At 44.5% G+C, this 24,178-nt stretch overlaps 1 long non-coding RNA gene across 2 annotated transcripts in view; it reads left to right on the plus strand.

The window, feature by feature from the left end:
• The first annotated feature begins 5,740 nt into the window (after positions 1–5,740).
• Positions 5,741–24,178, plus strand: part of LOC139037729 (uncharacterized) — a 60,517-nt gene continuing 42,079 nt past the window's right edge. For both annotated transcript variants that reach the window (XR_011490572.1, XR_011490573.1), the window contains exons 1-3: positions 5,741–7,444; positions 15,882–16,156; positions 17,116–17,201. This is a non-coding gene — a long non-coding RNA (uncharacterized lncRNA). The remainder of the gene's footprint in view (positions 7,445–15,881; positions 16,157–17,115; positions 17,202–24,178) is intronic.

Genomic DNA, 24,178 nt, shown 5'->3' on the forward strand with positions numbered 1-24,178 from the left:
TTAAGGCAACTGTAATGGCATTTTTTGGAAATATGCTGTAAAATAATAAAAGGTGACATAATTAAAATTGAAAAAAAAAATAAAACCCCTTATAGTTCATATCATTGTATAACTGAACTTAGTACTAATATTATCATTAATCTCATATAGCAAAAATATTTGATCATGCAAGACAGATGAATTGAATAGTCATGAATATATAGCTGCATTTTAGCCAACAGTATCAAATTTCCCCTTAATCAATTTTTCTACCATCATCCTGAAGAAGTTCAAAAAAGTGGAATGGACACACCAAGAACCCTCTGTCCCTGGACACACTTAGAGATCTTCTGTTAAGAGTGAATTTACTAAAAAGAACCAACAGGAAGTTTCTAGAATGGGAATAAACTACCTGAAGGGACAATACGAGCTGCTTGCATCACCCTGGCCAACAGCGCGCACGGCCAGGCTGCTCCATAGGCAACCTGTCATTATCCAGCCAGAAATGGACGGGACTTGCTGTTCTGGCCGCTGGAGGGCAGGCAACTGGTATATTTAACAGTCAGCCTGGGCTACGGCCGGAAGGAGGACAGACATAAAGGAAGGCTGATTCCAAAGTACACACAGCAGGTCAGTCCCAGGACTAAAAGGGACCTGAGTGGGAGCAGGCTTACCTACGGCCAATTGCTGGACCACAGTTCTGGGACGCACGGTGGTGTGAGGGGAGTCAGACCCTCAGCGGAACCACACAGCACCCCGCCTGGCATCCCAGTCTTCTGAAGTTGGTCCCCGCTAGTGGCAGCGACTGACGGGGGGAAGGTGTTCACATGGGATTCCAGGAGAGTCAACCACTGTTTCCTCACGCAGGCATTAGGGGCTTCCCAGGTGGCCCAGTAGTGAAGAAGCTGCCTGCCAATTCCAGAGACGCGGGTTTGGTCCCTGGGTCGGGAAGACCCCCTGGAGTAGGAAATGGCAGCCCACCCCAGTACTCTTGCCTGGGAAATCCCATGGACAGAGGAGCCTGGGGGGCCACAGTGCGCGGGGCTGCCAAGAGTTGGACACAGCTGGGCACAGGCGCATGCAGATTACACCAGGGCAGAGTGGCTCTGCCGCAGCCTAAGGCCTTGGCGGCTTGATACTAGAGTTGACGTAGCTTCTGTCCCTCTAAGAAACATTTCTGGGTTCTGGCATCCAGAATCCAGCCAAGCACCTGGATCCTATCTCCTTCCCCTTTCTCTGGGCCGTTTTTACATGTTAACTTCAAATCTCTCTTTCCTTTTTCCTTGACAGTGAAATCCTTTGATCATGCAAGCTGCTTTTAAAAAAAAAAAAATCGGGGCTGTGCCACGTAGCATGTGGGATCTTAGTTACCCAACCAGGGATCGAACCCAGGCCCCCTGCATTAGAAGCTTGGAGTCTTAACCATTGGACCACCACGGAAGTCTCGGGTGTTGTTTCTTTGCCTGGAGGACTGAGAAGCTGGCAAAAGGACTGAAGACAGTATGGTCATGGCTTTGGGGGGTTTTTCACAGCCTATAGAGTGGAGCCACGCATCTGTTCAATCACTCTGGTTTTGCCTATTCTACAGAGCCTATGGGAGTGAAAATGGCAGCTGCTAAAGAAAGCTTTTTCCATTTAGTACAGTGCCACCTGGCTTAACAAAGCTGTTTTGAACAAAGCTGGCATCTGCTCATTGCCCTGGGCTGAGTGGTCAGCCCCTCTGTGCCGAATCCCTGACGCTGCGCACACCCAGGTCTCGGTGTGGCCTGGAAGGCTGCCTCATTTCTGGGAAGGGAGGTACCACCCTGGTCTCAGACCTCCGGCAGGGAGGGCGGGGGGCAGCCAGAGAGAGGGCTGGCGTCCTGCCTTCCTGCTGCTTCACCTGCCCCTCCACTCACACAAAATACCAGCAGTCCTAATCCAGAGAGAGGAGGCAGGGAGCAGCCAGACAAGTCACATTTCCAGGTCTCCTGAACTTCTCTACCTCTGGCTGGGCTCTCATCTGGGGAAAGTGGTGCCTTTGCTCATGGAGACACACCCTTTTCTGTTGTTGGTGCAGCTTAGGGAAGGTGAGAGGGAAATTCAAAAGATGCATGAACTGGGAACTTTTGAAAATTATGTTTCAGCATCAGAGCTGCTTATATTCATGAACCATGCCCACCCTACCCCCACCCCCCAACCCAAGTGATGCCAAAAAGCAGTTTCAGGACAGTTGCCAGGCCTCCCATAGAATGGAGCCAGCCTCCCAGTCGTCATTCAGCTTACCTTCATAATCAGCAGAGAGAGCCAGAAAGTCTGAGTGGGAGATGCTGGGCAGAGAGGACGCTGGCGACCTCTTACCATAGGGGCCCATGACACCATCCCAACCCCCAGAGCCAGCTCCCTTAGCTTAGATCCAGGGGAAGCTTATGGAACTAGAGGACATTTCTTCATTCAAATAATCTATAGAGATCTATCAAAGTATACAAATAATGAACGCTGGAGAAGGTGTGGAGAAAAAGAAACTCTCCTACACTGTTGGTGGGAAGGAAAATTGAGCAGTCACTATGGAGAAGAGTAGGGAAATTCCTTAAGAAACTAAAAATAGAGCTCTCGTGTGACCCAGCAATCCCATTCCTGGGCATATATCTGGAGAAAACAATAATACAAAAACATACACACACCCCAATGTTCATACAGCCAAGACATGAAGGCAACCTAAGTATCCATCAACAGATGAATGGGTGAAGAAGATGTGGTACATATGTATTAATACAGCAAAATATCACTCAGCCATAGAAAAGAATGAATTAATACCATTTGTAGAAACATGGATGGACCTAAAGATTATCATACTACAGAAATAACTCAGACAAAGATAAATATCATGTGATATCATTTAGATGTGGAATCTAAAAAAATGATACAAATGAACTTATATACAAAACAGAAATATACCCACAGACATAGAAAACAAACTTAGGGCTACCAAGAAGAAAGGGGAGGAGGGATAAATTAGGAGTTTGGGATTAGCATATACTACTATATATAAAATGGGATTTCCCTCATAGCTCAGTTGGTGAAGAATCCACCCTTAATGCAGGAGATCCCAGTTCGACTCCTGGGTTGGGGAGATCCACTGAAAAAGGGATAGGCTACCCACTCCAGTATTCTTGGGCTTCTCTTGTGGCTCAGCTGGTAAAGAATCTGCTCGCAATTAGGAAGACCTGAGTTTGATATCTAGGTTGGGAAGATCCCCTGGAGAAGGGGAAGTCTACCCACTACAGTATTCTGGCCTGGAGAATTCAGGGCCGCAAAGAGTCAGATAACCGGCAAGGCCCTATTGTATACCTATTGTATACAGGGAACTATACTCAATATCTTGTAATAATCTCTTAGGGAAAAGAATCTGAAACACACACACGTGCACAGACACAAAACTGAATTATTTTGCTATACACTTGAAACCAACACAACACTGTAACAAAATTGTATTTCAATTAAAAATAATTTTACAAGAATAAATAAATTTACTACAGTAACAAAACAAAGCAAAACAACAGAACTCAAACTAGAAGAGGCCCGGGAACAGCCCCTAGTCCAGCCCGGCTCCTCCCTGAAGAGAAGGCAGATGTCTGCGGCTGAGGTTGCCTAATCTGGCCTGGGGACCAGTTTCAGTAGATGTGTTTTGTTTGGCAAGCACAATACACTTTTAAATGTTTTACTCTTAATTAGTTGCAACCCTTAAAGATTTGAAGATTCCATATTTATCAGTAAATAACTGCGTTTCCAGAAATCCTTGATGAAACAGGATCTGGCGAAGCCGGCGGACAGCCTGTGTGGATCACAGCTGTCTTCTCTCCTGTGGCCCCGCCAGCTCCCTGCTGCTCCTGCAGCCGCCCTCTTAGGCATAACCAAGGTTCTCCTACCTAATGTTTCACCTCAGGAGCTCTGACTATCCACACTCACGTTCAGACCAGTTAAGTCAGAGTCTCAGCCTGGGGAGGGACCCGGGCCTTAGAAGGATTTTAAAGTCCCCACGTGATTCAAATAGGCAGCCAGGTTTAGGGAGTGCTGGGGCTAGACCATGAAAGGGCAGATGGGAAATTATTCTCTTTGTGAAGCTCCTCATTTTAATCTTTCACCATCTGAGAAGTGCATTCTGTTCTATCAAAACCTGGCTTTCTCTTACTCCATTCTTTTCAGAACCTTACCCAGCCTCAGGATTTAAAAAAAAAAAAATTTTTTTTTTAAGCTTCTCCTTTTTCTGCTTCATTAAGTTATTTTGGTTGCTCCATTCTGAACTCGTTTCTCCACATTCTTTTTAAAGTATAATAGACAAAATTAGAAACAACACCTAAAGCATTATTTTACTAAAGAAGAATTCAGTAGCAGTATTTATTTCCAGTTCTATCGTATTATACTTAGCATCTCAGAATCCCATTAATTTCTTTAAAAAAAAGCTTAATTATTATCTGGTTTTTGTTAACAAGAAACTCATTTGCAGAAGCCTGAGAAACCACACTACAGGATGGAAAACTAAGTCTCGGGGCAAAGAAAAGCAAGCCTTATTTCCCTGTTAGATGTCAAACTTGCTTCAGGGTCATAACCTGATCATGTAAAATTAAAGAAGGCATATGGGGAGGTCCCTGGTGGCCTTGTGGTTCGGACTTTGGGCTTTCACTGCTATGGCCCAGGATCAGTCCTGGTTGGCAGACTGAGGTCCTTCAAGCCCCACTGTTTAGCAAAAAAGAAATTCTAAAAATAAAGGGCTCATATGTGTGTCTATGACAGTTTTACTTCTTTGCTTGTAAATCAAGTAATTTACAACCAACAGTCTAGTCTGTTTTTAGGAAATTTCTAAGCTAACTTGATAACTGCTTTTCTTAGGGCTATTTACAAGTTTTTCCATTTTGTAGGCTTTTCCTTTCTTTTCTTTTTGTGCTCATTAAGATAATCTCAACTATCAAGTTATAACAGAAAAACTGTTTAGTGGGGTGAGATCTGAAGACCAGCACAAACTTAGTGCAGCTCTGTGTTACTTTGTCATGCCCACTTTATAGATTAGGAAACTGAGGCCTGGAAACTTAGCAGTTTGCCCACAGCTGACTGCCCACACAACTAACCTTCAAGGAGTCCTGGCTCTGGCCAGCCCCTGGGAAAGGTGACCCCTTCCATGGCCATAAGCTGCTGACACTGATGGCCAGACAACACAGCTAGAAGTCCAGCCACAGAGGCGGCAAGAATGAGGCTTGAGATACCTCTCAGTATCCCACATTCCGGCCTGAACCAGGTCGGCATGGAAACGCACACGAAATAGGAAACATGATATTCTGGTGTCAACTGACGCTGTTAGACAGTCCTGGGAACCCCTAGGGGAAAGCCAAGGTTTTTAAAGAAATACACAGATCACCGAGAGATCCTGGTATGATGTCAGTTCTGTAATATGGGAAATCTTGTCCAGAAATATATATACACATACACACACACACACACACACACACACACACATATATATATATATATAAATCCGATGTTGAACTTCAAGATTCCCTCTAGCAATCAATAATAAGGAAAAACACCACACCTCTTCACACTCATAACTTCGGGAAGAAAAGAGGGAATTAAGGTCTCCTCGCCTTACTAGGGTCTTCGTTAAAGGCCAGCCCTGTTAGAACACAGTGTAGAGGAGGGAAAGGGAGGGAGGGACGGAGCTCAGGGATTGGGGCCTGAGCCCAGGAGGCTCTGAAGTCCCCAAGGGATCCGGGCGCACCGACCTCTGGAGGCGCGCGAAGCTGCCACACCGTCCCCATGGGACTGGCCGAGATGCTCACCGCCAGCGCGCAAACGTCCTCCGGGGCGGGGAAACACTGGCCTAATCTCATTTTTTTTTTCCGAGCCAACCGTAAAATGCAGCGTCTCCTCTCTCTCAAAAAGGACCGGAGGTACTGGGACAGCACAGGACTGTCTACACCCGCTGCCTAGGCCCGACGTCTTTGTGCATCTGGCTCCAAACTACAGGCCCAGATCCCAAGGCGTGCGCAAGACACCGGGCGCCCCAGCCTCCTCCCGCAGCCGCCCGGGCTCTCGCCTCGCCGTCGCGCCGGCGCGCACCACCTACAGACCGGGTGCGGCGGCGCGCGGCCCTCCCACAGCCCGGTGCCCCGCGCGCCGGCCTCGCCTCCGCTGCCTCTGCGTCCCCGCCACCCGGCTGGAAGACCTGGGAGCCGAGCCGCCGACCCGCGGCGCGGAGCCACAGATACTCACGTTTCCCACTGTTTCCGCGAAGTGCGCGCGCTGTCAGTGGCCACTGCTAATGGAAGCCAGAGAGAGCGCTCTGAAACCCGCCTTTCAGGCAGCGAGAAGTGACAAGCTGGCGCCCGGCTGAAAGCCCCTCATCTTCTGCAAGCTCACTCTCAATGCGCCTCGGCGCCGCCAACGCAGCTGCCAGGTTTAATAACGTGTCAGACAGCCCCTCCCCGCCCCGAGAGACACAAAGATGACGGGCTGGGGGCCGAGAAGCGCGCGTTCGGCCGCGGCTTCCACCCCGCCTCGTCTCCGGCGCCGCCGCCGCCGCCGGCAGGACCGCGCGGACACGGGCCGGAACGGTCACACGCCAGCCTGACCTAGGAACTGTCCAGACACCTCAGTTCTCTCCTAATCGCTCTCAGCAGAGATCCGATTCTCTCTTCCCAACGATACTTGTCAGACAAAGCAAGAGGCGAGTGCCTTTCCAATTAACCTAACCTGCGTCACAAATGTAAAGGGGACTTACTTAGAGGAACACGGCAAACCTCAAACCTATTAATACTTGATTTTCTGGGCACGGGTAGAATATGCAAAGGGCAGGAAGCTCATCAACCTGGGTTTCCCGCACGTTCTGTCGCGCTCACGAGCGCTCCAGCCTGTCGAGAGGACTCTGGCCAGCAGAACCTTACTGTTTGGGGAGAGGCGGGGAGGGCTCCTTTGCAGATCCTCCTCGATTTGGACCGTCCCTAAAACGCGGACAGCGCCTCGAGAGCTACTGGGTTTGCATAGAGATACGGAAGGAATTAGTGGTTCTGTTCTGCGAATGAAATAGCCCACCGAAGGTAGTGCATATGCGGTGCATATGTAACCCATACCAGGCGCAGGGGCGGTCCTCCGGGTCCCGCCCCGAGGGCGCCTTCCAGCGCCGCCCGGCTGCGCCCGCCGCACCTGCTTCTGCCCGGAGTGGTTTCCGTGGAAACTCCGGAGAGCCGGTTCTCCCTTCAGACACGCTGTTACCGGGACAACTGCGACCTAGCAGGAGGCGGTCCGAGGGTGGCAGTGGACGCCTGCTTTAAATCAAAGGTTCAAAGAGATTCTCTAAGGCGGGAGGGCAGAAACAGGAGGGCAGTGCGCGACGTTTGGGAATGGAGGCGGAGCCGCGGGAGCCTGCGTGGGGGTGGCGTTAATGGACAACGCAGGCTCCGCGCTCCGCGCAGCTCCCCCTGCGCCCCACTAGGTGAGTTCATACTTGGTTTTAGAAGCAGTTCTATCATTCTCTGCAGCATGATTACTTTTCTTTATTTTGCTTAAGATACTATAAAGTTATTTTGCACAGACCGAGCACTAACCAGCTCCGGGTAAAAGGGCGGACAGGCCCATAGAGATGAGTGACGCCAAGAGGAGACCTCTTGGGAATAATAATTGACCGCAGATGGTCTCTGTGACTAGTAGGTTACGATAAACACATGGTTACAAAATTAACTATTTCAGGTGATGGTTTGGGTGGTGAAAAGGAGAAGTGTGGACGAGACCATCCATATTTGTTCAAAGGTTCGTTCAGTGTTAGGACTCCGTCTTGTTACTTTCGTGTATGGGCATTTTATACTCATCAAACCATAAGTAAGTATACAAAAGTAAAGTGAAACAAGTTGATGTGCTTTGTGCAAGGCATTATGGAATTGCAGAAGCAAACATACATACCCCATATTGGTTTCTTCTTCCTCTAACTTGTATTTTTCAAATCGAAGTTTTAAATCAATGGTATATTTGAATTGATGAGATTTTACTACATACATTGTAATAATATAATGATATTAATCAATCTCTGGGTTGAGACTGAAATATATATTTGTATGCAGACGTGTGTGTACATACAAACACATCTCTTTAAAAGTCATAACTGCGTTTCTATTAAAAGTTCCACATGAGTCTAATTTCCATAAAGGAAGTGATATTTCTATATTCTAAGAAAACAGTTTATGTGAAAGAAAACATACAAGTCAATTTTGTCATAAAGCAAAGACTTTCATCAAGAATAACTATTTAATTTACATGTTTTGAAAATCCACATTTTGTATCCCAAATCTGCTTTGAAGCACATAATTTTGGAATCATGTGATTGCAATGTTTATTTGAAAAAGATCTCTAGAACAAAAAATGTATAGTCAGCAATAGAATAGACATCCACTTCTCTTACTACATTTCAAGTTTGAGAAAATAAAAGTATTGAGCAGATTATCTTCACATCTAACAAAAATTAACAGTGAATACTGTAGAATACAGAAGTATAGGGATAAAGATGTTAAAAAGGAGTATGTCAAGTCAGTATATTGTCACCCTGCTTATTTAACTTTTATGTAGAGTATGTCATGTGAAATGCCAGGCTGGATAAATCACCAACTGTAACCAAGATTTCCAGGAGAAATAGCAACAACCTCAGATATTCACCTGATACCACTCTAATGGCAGAAAGTGAAGAGGAACTAAGGAGCCTCTTGATGAGGGTGAAGAAGGAGAGTGAAAAGTAACACTTAACATTCAAAAAGCTAAGATCATGGCATCTGGTACCATCACTTCATGGCAAAAATGAGGGAAAATGGAAACAGTGACAGACTTTATTTTCTTGGGCTCTAAAATCACTGCAGATGGTGACTGTAGCCGTGGAATTAAAAGACGCTTGCTCCTTGGAAGAAAAGCTATGACAAACCTAGAAAGTGTATTAAGAAGCATAGACATCACTTTGCTGACATAGGTCCGTCTAGTCAAAGCTATGGTTTTTCCAGTAGTCATGTTTGGATGTGAGAGCTGGACCATAAAGAAAGCTGAACTCCAGAAAATTCATGTCTTCAAATTGTGGCGCTGCAGACGACTCTTGAGAGTCCCTTAGACTGAAAGGAGATCAACCCAGTCAATCCTAAAGGAAATCAACCCTGAATATTCATTGGAAGGCCTGATTCTGAAGCTGAAGCTCCACCTGATGTGAAGAGCTGACTCATTGGAAAAAACCCTGATACTGGGCAAGACTGAGGGCAGGAAGAGAAGCAGGTGACAAAGGATGAGATGGTTGGTGGCATCATCGAATCAATGGACATGAGTCTGAACAAACTCTGGGAGATGGTGAAGGACAGGGAAGCCTGGCATGCTGCAGTCCATGGGGTCTTAAAGAGTCAGACACAAATAAGCAACTGAACAATAAAGAGGTTAAAAAAACACTATACAATGAACCATTAAAAAATTTGCTCCAAAAATAAAGAGCAAGATGATTATATTTAAAATATTATATTACTTAGTGATATTAACTGTAATGCAAAACAGTAGTTATCCCAATTTTTTCAAAGTTATGCGTGTGTGTATTTATACATATGACAGTGATGATGCAGGGGAGTTCTTGGCTTTACACTTGCCTACGTCACATGTCTGTATTTTCTTTACACTTGCCTATATTTTTCACAACAAATATTACCAGTGAAAGCAGTGTGGTAGACTGCTTGAGAGAAGAGGCTCAGAATCAAATAGACTTGGCTTAAGTCCCAGCTGATACTTCCTGGCTATGTGTGTTTTCTCAACAGGCTAATAACACCACCTTCCTTGGAAGGTGGTTGGGAGGATTAAGTGATGTAAGACTTAAGGAATACAGAGCACAGGGCCTGGCATGTAGAAGAGTATGTCCATTACAGCAGATACATGAATCCCAATTTTTAGGTTCTTTTTTCCCCATGATTTTATTTCTATATTGGATATTTCTGACACTTCAATTAGACATTGTTATTTTATATGTGCAATATTGTTTGTATATTTGTCCATGAAAAGTGAAATTTGCTCAGTCACGTCCGACTCTTTGTGACCCCATGGGATACAGTCCATGGAATTCTCCAGGCCAGAATACTGGAGTGGATCTTCCCAACCCAGGAATCGAACTGCGGTCTCCTGCATTGCAGGCAGATTCTTTACCAGCTGAGCTATCAGGGAAGCCCCATATTTTCCCATAGTCTTTACCTATAGTCTCATCATTCCTTTTTGCCTCTCAGAACTCCCTTCTGGGATCATTCTTCTTTCTCTTAAAGTACATCCCTAAGAACATTCACAGTGACAGGTTTTGTTGCGGAAATCTCCTAGGTTGGCTTGATAATGTCTTTCTTTTGATTTTGTCCTTGAAATATGGTTTCATTTGACATATAATTTTAGGTTCATGGCTATTTTCAATCAGCACTTTGAAGATATTCTACTGTCTCCTGGCTTCACTGTTGCTATTGAGGAATTAGCAGTCACGTAATTTTCACTTTTTTCTATTAATAGGTTATCTGTCAATTTGGAATGTTTCATTCTTTGTTACGCTTTTATTTCTTTATCTTATCTAATATTTTAAAATATTAAACCGACTTATTTAATAGTTTATGTCCAGTCATCCAGAATTGCTAGTCTTTATAGGTTTGACACAGCAGTTTATCTCTTTTGACTCTTATCTCCTTATTTCTTAGTGATTTTTATTTATTGTGATTTCATATACCTTGGAACTTTATCAGTGGGGGCCCTTTGAGTCCTGTGTTAGGTGGGCTGGGTGGACGGGAGGTAGGTGGGCTGGGAGCACTTTCAACCTGTTGCCCCTGCTGCTGCTGCTAAGGCGCTTCAGTCGTGTCCGACTCTGTGCGACCCCATAGACGGCAGCCCACCAGGCTCCCCTGGCCCTGGGATCCTCCAGGATCCAGGATCCTCCAAGAACACTGGGGTGGGTTGCCATTTCCTTCTCCGGTGCATGAAAGTGAAAAGTGAAAGTGAAGTCGCTCAGCTGTGTTCGACTCCCAGCACCCCCATGGACTGCAGCCCACCAGGCTCCTCCATCCATGGGATTTTCCAGACAAGAGGACTGGAGTGGGGTGCCAGTGCCTTCTCTGACTTTCAGCTTGGGACAACTTCAAAATAAATCTTCTGTTTAAAGTTTTCAAGTCCATGTAGGAGATGTAAATTTCAGGCTCAAACCCTTTTGAGTAGAAGCCTAAGATTAGAAGTACTTTGGGCAGAGTTTTCTTCCAGTGCCAAGGCTGAGGTAGGTAACATCTCCTTAAGCAGATAAGTTGTATTACCACTGGGTTATCTTTCAGGAATTCTGGCCTCCCACCCTGCTTAAGCCCAATGCTTTTTATCTCCTACCTCCTGGATGCGGTCATTCAAACTGTGACTCTGAGGTTGGCAGACACCCCCTTTCCTTCTCTCAGTGAAGGCCTGCTTTCCCTGCACTTTCCTCATGACGATCAAGCTTTTTCGTAGTTCTGCCTTCTCGTCCCTTCCCTTTACCACCAGTCCTGTAGTACTTTGAAAGAGTAAGACAAATTTTTTTCAGTTTTTTAAAATGAGGAAAAAATTTAGACAGACATCCCACTGAAAAAGATAGATAGATAACAAGTAAGAACATGAAAAGATGTGAACATCATTAGTCTTCAGGGAAATGCAAATTTTGAAATACCACAATGAAATAGCACTACACAAGAATAGCTGAAAGACTGACAATATCAAGTATTGTCAAGAATGTGGGGCCACTGGAGCTCTCAGACGTTGCTGGTGGGTGCATAAAATGATGTAGGTACTTTGGGAATCAATTTAGCAGTTTCTTAAGAAGTTAAGCATGACATACTGTATGTACTAGCTTTTTATTGCTGTAACAAAACCACAAATATAGGACCTTTAAACTACATTTCTTATTAGCTCATTAGTTGTAAAGATCAGAAGTCTGGGACCGTTATGACTGAATTCTCTGGTCATGGTATCACAAGACTGAAGTCAGATGTTAGCCAGAATGGGTCCTCTTCTGGAGGTTCTAGGATGAACTCTACTTGCAAGCTCAGAAAGGTGCAGGCACAATGCAGTTCCTTGTGGTTGCAGGACAGAGGTCCCCACTTCTCTGTTGGCTGTCAGCTGACGGCTTCTCTTGGCTCCCTGAGGCTGTCCATATTCGTCTGTCTTCAAGTCAATGAGGACACATTGAATCTCCCCTGTGCTTACATCTCTCTGATTTTCTTTTTTGTCTAAAACTTTTTAAAAGGTTCACATGATTAGATTAGACCCACCTGGATGATCTCCCTTTGCCATGTAAGAGAACATAATCATGGAGGCAATAGCTCATCATATTCACAGGTCCCACTGACACTTAAAGGGGAGGAAATTAAGCAAGGATGAGGTCACTGGGAGTCTTCCTTAGAATTCTGCTTGTGATGTCATATGAGCCAACCATTCCATTCCTAAATATTTACCCAAGAAAAGTGAAAATATATGTCTACTCAAAGACTTATAGGTGAATATTTATATTCACTTATTCATAACAGCCAAAAACTGGAAAGAACTCAAATATCAATCAACTGTTAAGTTAGTAAAATAGTTTGTGGTATGTCCGTTCAGTGGAACACTGCTTGCTCCTCAGTAGAAAGGAGCAGACTCCTGACATGCACAACAGCATGGAGAAATCTCCCAAGTGTGGCACTGAGAGGAAGAATTCAAATACTGCTGATCTGCCTTATTCTGAAATCTGAAACTGGCTCCTATGCACAGAGGGCAGGGACAGACTGAAGAAAGAGGCAGACTTCTTCAGATGGGTAGATGGCAGGTTTAATCACCATGGAAACGTACAAGGCTTGTCTGGGGCATCTTCACACCTGTCTGCCAGATTCTTCACAATTTATGTAGAGAGGCCTTAGCTTGGTTTAGTCATGTACACTGTCTCAGCGGGCTCAGCAGCACACCACCATCTCTAGGCTTGCGTCCTTGGGCAGCTTCTAGAATGGGGAAGGCAGGCAGCTCACATTACAAGTGCAGGGGAGCGGTAGGGACCTTCAGCCGCCCAGGTCCTCTGGATGACCTCGTCTTACAAACACAAGAAACTACATACTGTATGGCTTCATTTATATGAAGTTCTAGAATAGGCCAAACTACAGTAATAGGATTAACGGTTGCCAGGGATCTTGGGGGAGGGGAAAAACTGACTATAGAGGGGCACAGGGCTTTTGTGGGTTGATGGAAATGTACTATGTCGTGGTTGTTGTGCTGCTTATGTGACTCTATACATTTGTCAATATTCATTGAATTGTTCAATTAAAATCAATGAATTTCACCATATGTAAATAATACCTGAACAGAACTGATGAAAAAGATTGTGGTTTTTTGACATTTTATCCAGCATTTAAAAGTGTTCTATATTGAGAATTTTCCTAATCATTTAATCCACAAAATTCATCCAAGACTTTGACTGTGCCTAAATGTGCAATTCCACTGAAAATCCTTACTCTCAGTGGAATTGCATGATCACTTGGCTATTACAGCTTCTGGGGGCTAGACCATAAACCCCATGTGGACTGGGTCATGTCTTTGTTCACCACTGTACCCTCAGACCGGTCCAGAGTGGGCCTTGGATAAGTATTTGTTGGATAACAAAAATATTTGTTGAATACGTGAATAGACCCTTTCCCTGAGCAATTTGGAACGCTGGAAAATCTGATTCCACATCTTTATTCCAGTTAATCTCTAGTTACCTTCAATTCTATTACTAAAACCATGTCTAAACTGTAATTGAAAGTCGGGAGTTAGAAACCATTCATTTAGCCCCATTACGTCATAGAAACCACTTATCCCGGCTCCTTTTTTCCAGGCTGGAAGCCCGGGGTGCCCTGGGAGTGTCACCACGTGGGCTGAGGAGGGGGAAGCAGGCAGCTGAGGGCGGAGCCCTGAAATGCTCCGCCTGGGTGAGCACCCCCGCCCCCAATCACTGCTCCCACTTCCTGCCATTTCCAGTTCTCTTTGGTCACGGCAGGCTAAGCACCCTCTTTCACTCCAAGATTTAAACTCTGTTTTCCTTTTAAGGTACACACGATTCATGTAAACATTAAAAATATGTATCTATTAGCATTAGACAAAGGACAATGTCATTTGAGGTCAGGTGATCTCATTAACGTCAACAGAAGCCAAAGAATGCAGAGCTGTTTGGGCTGGAGCCAACAGCACCCTCAGAGGGGAGCAGGGTCAGGAAGGCATCAAACAGATTTCTTTGTTTAGGGAACTCATTAGGCCTTCCATTCATTTGACCTTGGCCTCTGGTTACTTATTTGTAAATGTCACACTTACCTCCTCCCTTCCAGGACAGGACCGAGGTACAAAACTGCCAAGCGCTGAGAGCCTTCCTGGTTACTGTATTCTATCAGAAGGGCAAGTCAGCCCAGAAACAGACATTTCCCTTGCCCTCGTCTTAATTTTTTAATTTATTACTATTATTTTTGTCACGGGTCATGTGGGATCTTAGTTCCCCAATCAGGAATTGAACTCATGTCTCCTGCATGGGAAGCATGGCATCTTAACCACTGAACCACCAGGGAAGTCCTTTGCCTTTGACTTGAGTATACAAATCTGTAACCACAAATTGTGTGAATCCAGTGCTCCCTCTTAAAAATGCAGTATAGTGCACACTGGTTATTTGCTCCCCAGTGTTTATTCCCCCAGCTTGGAAATAGATCCTTGAATTTCCAGAGAAAACTTGACTTGGTGGGATTGAAACTAAATCCCGTAAGTGGGCCCTATAATCTTAAACTGTGACTTGGGGGCATACCACGCATGCCCCCAAGTCACCTGGATTGGTTCTAAGCTAATCAGAGCCAGTGAGCCAGGAGAAGATATTGGCTGAGGCTTTAGGGGAAAAATAAGCCTTTTTCTTGTAGCAGTTCTGGGAGAAGAGACTATCTCTTTTACTGTGGATAGTATGGTATGAGAATGTGACTTTTGGAGCTGCTGTAGTTATTTTCCATTAAGGGAGACCTTGGAGCTGCCTTTGGAGCCACCTCATGGAGCCTGAGGATAACGCCAACACCATAGAAGGCAGAATGGGGAGGAGAGAAACCTGGCCTTAGGTGGTGTCTTTTGAGCTGCTGGATTAAACCTCACCTGAAATCAGTATCTCTAGTTTCCAGTTACTACTGAATCAGTAAACTCCCTTTATCTTAGAAAGCAACCTGATTTCAGTTTTCTGTCATTTATAGCTTTAAAAATGTGACAGTTTAAAAATACTCAGATTAAAACTACAATATCATTTTGACTTTTCTTAAAAGTTCTATTTTGCCTAAATTTTTCATAGATCTCTCACAGAAGTTTTGCAACTGTTTTTCAAACTTTCAGAATTTAAATATGCAGACACCAGGTTGACTGCTGCCCAATGCCCTGACACTCAGTAATTTCCTGATCTTTGTAAGGCTTTTCTGCTGTGATGCAGCATAGACTGTATGTGCAAATTCTCAAAGCAAAAGCTTAGAAAAGGCCAAGGAAAAAACTGGAGATACAAAGGAGAAGAGGCATATTTTACTGCTTTTTCTGAACTACTGGTAAAGATTGGACCCTCAAAATGTAAACTAATTCTGAAGAACATCAGTAGCATGAAAAATGTATGGTACTTGTGATCAAAAACAGATCCTCAGGGTCTGATTTGCTGTCTTTATTTTAAAACTTTCATGAGTGATTTGAACATGAGGAAAATTACATTTACTGATCACCATTTACTGAACAAAGAGTTCGTGTTTTCTCTCTTATGCTTCTTAAACGATTATAGTTGAGATTTATCAAGCACTAACTGTATGTCCGACGCTGTCAATATGCTTCATCTCATTTGATTCTCAAGTAACTCTATGAAGTTCAACTCCATTTTACAGATGAAGAGACTGAGGTTCACAGTGGCTGAGTAAGAGATCATGTAGCACGTGTGTGATCGAGCTGGGGCCCAGATGCTGTCCTTGTCCTTACCCAGTACTCCAGATTCTTCTCAAGCCGACCCTCATTCACATCATTCCAACACTTCAGCCAAATAACAGTCCCTATCGGCTTTCCCTGCCACAGCCTGAGATCACCGACTCACTGCTGTCTTTTGCTGAGCCTCTCTCAGGGCCAGATTCAGAGGAGGAGAGGAGCGAACACCATGCAGAAGTGGGTAAGCTTTGCTTTCTGAAGACCACACTTTGCTGTCCCATCCCATCTGCCCACATCCTGCATCCTCTTCACCTACAATCTCCCTTTCACGCTGAAGGCACCCGCACCCTCTAGGGAAGCTCGTCACCTCCCCACTGTTTGTCGCTCAGAGCTGAGACTGGAGGCTCAATGTGCAACTGCGGACCTACTGTGTGCACCACTCTGTGTATTTCTTTGTGTACTTGTTCCGTTTTTTTCTATGTTCCTTTTCGCATTGTTGTAGTTCAAAGAGTGCATAGCATTGGCCCAATGCACTGAGTCAGTAATTTTTTTAATAGAAAGAAGAAAGAAAAAGAAAAAATGTGCATGGCAGCCTGTCACAGCATAGCTGATGGGTCAGCCGGGTGAGGGGGCGTGTCTGGAGCACCTAGTCCAGGCGCTGGGCGCAGGCCTTGTATTTCAGCCTCCTGCACTCTGGGAGGCAGGCCCTATTCCCACTTTACGGAGGGGGAAACATGACCTCTGCCACCCAGGGACGAGCCAGGGCTGTGGCCAGGGACGGCTGGGAGGGCGCTGTGAGAATGGGGAGGGCTGTGGGTACCAGAGGCTTCCAGGATGCACTCTGGAGCAGGACTGGCCCAGGGGACCGCATTCTAGAGTCAGGAGTAAGAAGGGAGGGGCTGAGGGACGCAGGACGTGACAAAGTGTCAGAAGCAGAAGCAAACTCATTTTCCCTCCGTGCTGTCCAAACTGACCACAGCCCTAGCGGAGCAAAGTCAGCAGGGGCTGCCTGGCGAGGAGTGCCTGCTACAGAGGCCCAGCAGAGATCTGTCTCTTGGCGCTCAGCTGACAGCTTGCTTCCCACTCAGCAGGACCTCCTCCCAGTTCCTCTTAGACCTCAGTTTCTCCTGGTTGTGCGTTACGTGGGTTTACGACGTTTTGTTTAATAAAACTTCATCCTCGATTCCCTGTCTTCAACAGCCTCAACAAAAATGTGCCTTTCTGGAGATGGATTGCACAACAATGTGAGTGTACGTGGGCCTGCACAGCGAAAAATGGCTAAGACGGTAAGTTATTCGTTATGCGTGTTTTATCATCATTTTAAAAAGCTGATTACCGATGTGTTTATCAATCTCTTCGCTGACTTCTGTTGAGGCCCTGTGATTTTATGGTCACACCCAAGGAGTCTGGAGCCTGGGCTTTTAACTGTGGCCTCCTCCGCATGTCCCCTGCCTCCCCCTAACCGCGTTACCACCACCCCCCCACTCCCGAGGGGGTGGGTACAGAAGGAGTTCGTTAGCCTTGGCTCTGCTCTGTGCCTCCTAGGAAAGCCTTGTTGCCCAGGCCTGTGATTTTAGACATGACACTCGTCAAGGCTCATCCGTGGCCGGCCTGTGGATGCACAGTGCGTGTGCTGAGCTCCTGGCAGCTTGGCACTGAGGGGGCAGACGTGGCACAAATGACTTTCCTGCAGATGCTGGAGGCAAAGAATTTCCTGAGCTCTTGCAGTCCGCGGTAGGAAACAACCCTCAGGGTGAAACAGAGGCTGCCTTTGTTTTGTAGCATCTGGTTTCTTCCTTTAATTCGTCGGGTGTAAGAAAGATCCCTGCTCATGTCTCCTAAACTCTGTATTCATTGGTTTCTAAAATTCAGAAATTGACTCAAAAGAGGCCAGAGTACTCACACGCTACAGATGCGATTCTGTGTTACAGATGATTCTGTGTGATTCTGTGTTCCCAAAGTGAGCAGTCGTCAAGCCTGATAGTTACAGCTAACATCTCCTGAGGGTTCCCCTGAACCGGGCACCCGGCTAGCCTTCTTCCCCTGCTCTGTCTCGGGCAGCCAGCCCAGCAGCCCTCTGCTCAGGGCACTCATGAGGAAGGCTGGCACAAAGCGATCCCGTAGCTCACACCAGATCCCAGCCAGTACACGCAGCAGAGCCAGACTTGAGCTCAGAGCCCTACCTAACGTCAGAGCTCTTTCTTATCATCAAAGCACAAAGTGTCAGTGCCTCAGCTGTGTCCGACTCTTTGTGACCCCGTGGACTGTAGCCCACCAGGCTCCTCTGTCCATGGGGGTTCTCCAGGCGAGAATGCTGGAGTGGGTTGCCATGCATCCAGGGGATCTTCCCGACCCAGGGATCGAACCCATGTCTCTTTTGTCTCTTGCATTGTAGGCAGACCCTTTACCATCTGAGCCAACACCAAGGAAACTTGTGAAAACCTATAAAAGGAATTTTGATAAAACCTTTCAGGGATAAGAGAAAGATTCAGCACTAAAGATGATTGGACCATATTCTTTTCATTCTGTATACATTCAGACATTTTAAAATTTATCAGATAGATAAATATTTTTATCTATTTATCAGATAGATAAATATTTATATTTATAAATATTATAAATATCAGATAGATAAATAAAAATATCAGATTTTTAAATATCAGATAGATGTTTATCACACTTTTTCATACAGTTCATCTCAGATATTTTGTGGCACATTTAACATTTCATTGTCACAACAACGGTCCCAGTATTGGAATCCTTAGAACTTGGAAAGAAGAGCATGTATATCACGGTCTGTAGAAGATAAGAGAGAAACGAGCATCTCTGCTACCAAATCCTTTTGTTGAAAAGAAGCAGCTCTTAGCTGTCTGAGTCATAGAAGCCTTCTGTCCTTTTAGATAAGCTGCCAGCCACCGACCAACCAGAACCCATGGGCTTGGGGCAGGCATCCGTGTTAAGACTAGGGTTGCACATGACCAGAGTAGGAAATGAAATAAAGCCTGCAAAGCAGTTCTGAGGGTGATGAGAAAGATGCTGATGCTGATGAGGTTGTTCAGCGCTTTCTCCCTTGCAACCGGCACCAGGCTTTGTCTGTATTCTTGGATAGAGCTGGACCCTGGGCTGTTCCAGAGGAGATGCTGCCAGTCCGTGGAGTGCAGGGCTGGACCCACACCTTCCTCCCTGAGGAGGCTCTGTCCGCCCCGGCACTGGGGGTTCAGGGCTTGCTCTCACCATCGCCCTCCTCCACACCTCCCCACCCACCACCAGCATTCTTCCAACCTCACTCCCCAGACGCTCCTTCCTAATAACTCAGCCTCAGGGTCTCTGATGTTAAGCACTTGCTATGTATCTGTCACTGAATTCGCGCTGGGGAGGGGAACACCTCTTAAGAATTCGATAAAGTAATGGAAGAAAACCACCTCCTTTGAAAACGTCCCTTCCTTCTTTCTCCTGTTGAGTCTGTTAGGTAGTTAGAATAGGAAAAAGGACTCCAAAATGGTGGTGGCTAAAAGACAAAGAAAGAGAAAAGCCCGCAAAAATGGAACAAAACAAAATCCACGGACTGGAGTGAGAACTTCAGGTGAAACAAACACGCCCCCTTCTTGGCCAGCCTAATTTGCATAGGCAGGCTCAAGGCAGGGAGGAGAGGAGACAAATGTATTAAAGGAGGAAGCCAAGATGGACTGGGGCCTGCCCTCACGCCTCTAGGGTGTACTATCCTTTATTCTCAGAGCAGAATAAAGCTCTGAGCTGCAACACTGGTCTGCCATTTCAAATCTTTGCTGTGGCAAGACAGAGCTGAGGCAATTACACACTCCCCCCCAAAACCACTTTTACAAAACATAAAAAGTTCCTTCAAGACATATTAGATAGAATTTGAGGAAAATTCCATTTTTTAGATACACGGCAATTCTGCATCTGTCATCTGGAAAGTGTGAAGCCGAGTAGACACCATGCTCTGTCTGGCAGCCGCCTGAGAATCCTGAGTCATCTGCAATTCCTCATCCCAAAGTTTAGGGAGGGGCGGGGCATATGCCAGGAGAGCAGGGTTTGGGGAGTTTCAGGCTCAGGAGGCTCCTAGAATTTCACTTCTGGTTTTCAGATGCAGTCCAGCTAGGTAGGGGGGGAGTTCCCTGCAGCTCCTGGCGCTGCTCAGACTAAGAGTGTGTGTCCTGATGCAGCTGGAAATGGGGGCAGGCGATGGGAGTGAGCAGCCAGGCTTCGGGGCACTTTTGGTGATGCTACAAGGACCAGAGGCAGATATATCTGCTGATGTGCTGGCTGACAGTCTTCTGAGATTAAGTCCAAGATTAAGCGAATGTCCTTCCCTTTCTTACAAAGCCCACACTCTTATTCTGTCTGCATGAAGAGGGCAAATGGCCCACTTCCTCTCAAGCATAGCTTCACTTCCACCCCTGTTAAAATCCCATGCTCTATCCTATGCGTATGGTTCATCTTTGTCCTTGGTGGATTTCTGGGGCAGTTATGTCTATCACCTTCCTGCCCCCCATGGCAAAGGGTCTGTGAATCGCCTGCTGCTACCCCACCGCCCATGTGGGCTGTTCCCTGGGTGTCTCTCAATTAGCAAAGATGCTCCTGCCACTTGCTGAAATTCTCATTATGGTTCTGGAAACACCTGCTTGGCTTTGCCCTGCTTTAGTTTCTGCCTCAAAATGATGCGTCTGGGATTTATTCCACGATCATTTTCCTAGTCATTTTTTTCCTACTTCTTTTCTATTTTGAAAATCATCATGCTGGTGACAGTTTGAAATCCCACACTAGCACATATGAGGAGGGAAAGTGAATAAAAATCCTCATGGTGTCTACTCTCTGTGCCAAGAGCTTTGCTTATGTGCAAATGCATCAGAAAAATAGGAATCATATGTCTGCATGCATGCATGTATGTGTCTGTGTACATATGTACAGAATAGCATCATTATTGAAAAGTAATAACAAAATAACCGTTATCCTTCTGCTGATGTAAAAACTGTTTTCATAGTTGAGCATTCCATTCTCACCTTTGCCAAATACGTGCATTTTATACGTTAAGTCATAGAAAACATACAGTTTTATTTGCTGACATAGGAATTCCTACTGACAGAGGCTTCTTTCTTTGCACTGCCCCTCAAGCATATCATATAATTCACGCTTCTATTCTAGCAATGTTTTCCCTACACCACAGTTAATATTTGTATATCATTCTCTCCTGTCCCTAGAGGGGAGAGAGCAGGACCCATTTATCTTTACTTTCTGAGCGTTCAGCATGGTGGGTTTCCCTGGTGCATACTTGGCACTTGATAAGTGTCTGTTGAAGGAGTGATTACAAGTGCAGCATGATCTGAGTAGATTAGACTGGGGCTATTCTTGCTCTACAGGCTTCAAGTTTGTGAGCCCAGAGTTCATTGGATCCTAGACATTTAATATGTGGGATTAGAGGGGGCATCCTGAGAATTTCCAAAAGCGTGCCCATAGTAAGTTTTCAGTAGATGTAATCTGCAAGATGCACAGTAGACAAGCAAAGGGACCAGGAGAGATGAGCCACAGCTTGACCTGGTGCAGCTCAGCTCTTGATCAGAGGCATTAGGTTGACTTGCTGAATCACTGAGGATGGCTGATTGCTGAATGTGCCTTGAAAGAACCTCAAGCTCCCATAGCGGTCAGCTCTAATTAACCACAGTGAGGAAGAACACACACCATTGGAAGTAACTAATAATCCCCAATATGATTATCAGCCTTGACCTGAGTCCATACTGTGCAGATGAATCAAGTCAAAGCAAATAGCAAACTGAAAGGCAAATTAAACTTCATTGTCAGTGAAATGGTCTGAAAGGCAGTATGGTGATAGCATAGGTTACACCAGATTCCCACATGAAAGCAGAAAGGGCAAGTAAGTAGCAAAACCAAAAACCCATGAACAACCTTTACAATGAAACTGGAACTTAAACCATTATGACAAACCCCAAACTACAAGTGGGTAAGAATGTTGACAGACCTTTGAACAGGAGAATCTCCAAAGAGCACCAGGTCTTCACTGGATAGCACGCTGGAACCGTCAGAGAGGAGCAGATGAGACCAGATGGGGTCCATCCAGCCCGACCGTGCATGAATCTAAGAGGTCCATTGTAAGCTCAGTCATGAATGGCCAGACAGTCCAGCCAGAGCCCCCTTTAGACACAGAACTCCACATGGGGGAGAAACTGTGCAGTCAGAATAGACCAGGACATGGACAACAAAGACAAGGAGTGAGAATGTCCAGATGAGAGTAATGAAAGGGAACAGAGCCAAGAATTCTCAGAATGCAGGTCACACACACACACACACATTCAGAAAGCAAGAGGGAGTTCTGTGACGATAGAAAAGCTACCTACCTCCTTCTTAAGTTAAGAAAAATTAATTTTTTTCTAAAAATGAGCAACAAAAAAACGAAGTCAAATTCAATATGAAGTTTTTAAGGGGGAAAACAAAGAGCAAATTCAGAATAACAATATACAAACATTGAAAGGGCACCAGAAAAAAGTTCACAGGAATGATCACAGTTATAACTTTCTCTTTCAAAATGAGCTAAAGACATTAAGAAAATAACACTGAATAGACATTCCTCCAAAGAAAACACAGAAATAGTCAATAAGCACATGAAAATATCATTAGACATCAGGGAAATGCAAATCAAAACCTCAATGAAAAGTCACTTCACAGTCATTGGGATGGCCATAATAAAAAAGGCAGATGATACTAACTGTTGGCAGAGATTTGGAGAAATTGGAAACTTCATACACTGCTGCTGACACCACCAAATGGTGGAGCCACTTTGCAAAATAGTTTAGCAGTTCCTCAAGAAGTTAAACATACAGTCACCACGTGACCCAGAATTTCTACTTTTAGGTGTTTACCCAAGAGAAATGAAAACATATGTCCACACAAAAACTTGAACATGAATATTCACAGCAGCATTGTTGATAGGAGCCCAGAGGTGGAAACCACCTAAATGATAATCAATTGATGAATGGATAAACAAACTGTGGTATATCCATACAATGGAATATTATTTGGCCACAAAGAGAAATGAAGTGTTGATACTTGCTACAACGTGGGTGAACATATGCTAAATTATAAAGCCAGACACTATAGACAACATAGTGAATGATTTCCATGGTATGAAATGCCCAGAATATGCAAATCTATAAACCCAGAAAGTAGAGTAGTTGTTGCCTCAGGAGCTGGAGGGAAATGGGGAGTGATTGATAATGGGTATAAAGCTTCTTTCTGGAATAATCAAGTGTTCTAAATTGTGATGGTTGCACATTTCTGTGAATATAGTAAAGCCAATAAATTGTACACTTTAGATAAATGGATTATATGGTATGAAAATTTTATTTCACATAGAACTTAAGGGAAGAAAATTATAAAAGACATAAAAGAACAATATGAATCAGAATTCGACAAACTCAGAAATGAGGTGATAGAATTTAGAAAGAGTTAGAAATAAAAGAAAAATATCATTTCAGAAGTGAGGAATAAACTACAAGAACAACAGATTGAATAAAATCAATAGATAATTCTTTATGAGGTATAGATGATGAAAAGGAAGAAATTTTTAAAAATCAAAGAAAAATGAAACATTCAAAATATTTAAGAGAATGTGACAAATAGTGCAAATAAAGAAGATCCAATGTATAGAGGACAGAAGTTTCTAAAGAAAAAATACCAAGGGAAGAGAACAAATACTGAAAATTATAATTCAAGAAAACTTTCCTGAAATAAAAAAGATTTGAAATTGTATATTGAAAGAGCATAGGACATATTTTGAATATTGATAGAACAACTGAAACTAACATCTATTTTAGTAAAATTATTGGACTTACAAAAAAGAAAGAAAAGAAAGATATCTTTTTTTTTTTGTCCATGCAAAACTAACAAGTGGCTTATAAGAGAAAAGAATTAGATTTTCATTGGAAGAAAATGGAATAATATATTTAAGACACTCGGGGAAAGAAAATATGCCCAAAGATTTTATATCCAGCAAAACTGACTTTCAGGAAAAAGGTACAGGCTGTTATCAGCATCAGAGAATATTGTTCCCATGAGCTTTTCCTGAGGAACTGATTAGAGAAAGACTTTCAAAAATCCAGAATGATTAGAAATACATTGATATATGGACTGATGGGAAAAGATTAAACATATAGAACTAAAACTTAGAGAGGGTTTAAAAAGAAGAGTATAAAGTATGTCATGGCTGAAAGTGTAAACAATCCAAATATAG

This window comes from Odocoileus virginianus, chromosome 12 (assembly GCF_023699985.2).
Source record: "Odocoileus virginianus isolate 20LAN1187 ecotype Illinois chromosome 12, Ovbor_1.2, whole genome shotgun sequence".
Classification (NCBI taxonomy): Eukaryota; Metazoa; Chordata; class Mammalia; order Artiodactyla; family Cervidae; genus Odocoileus; species Odocoileus virginianus.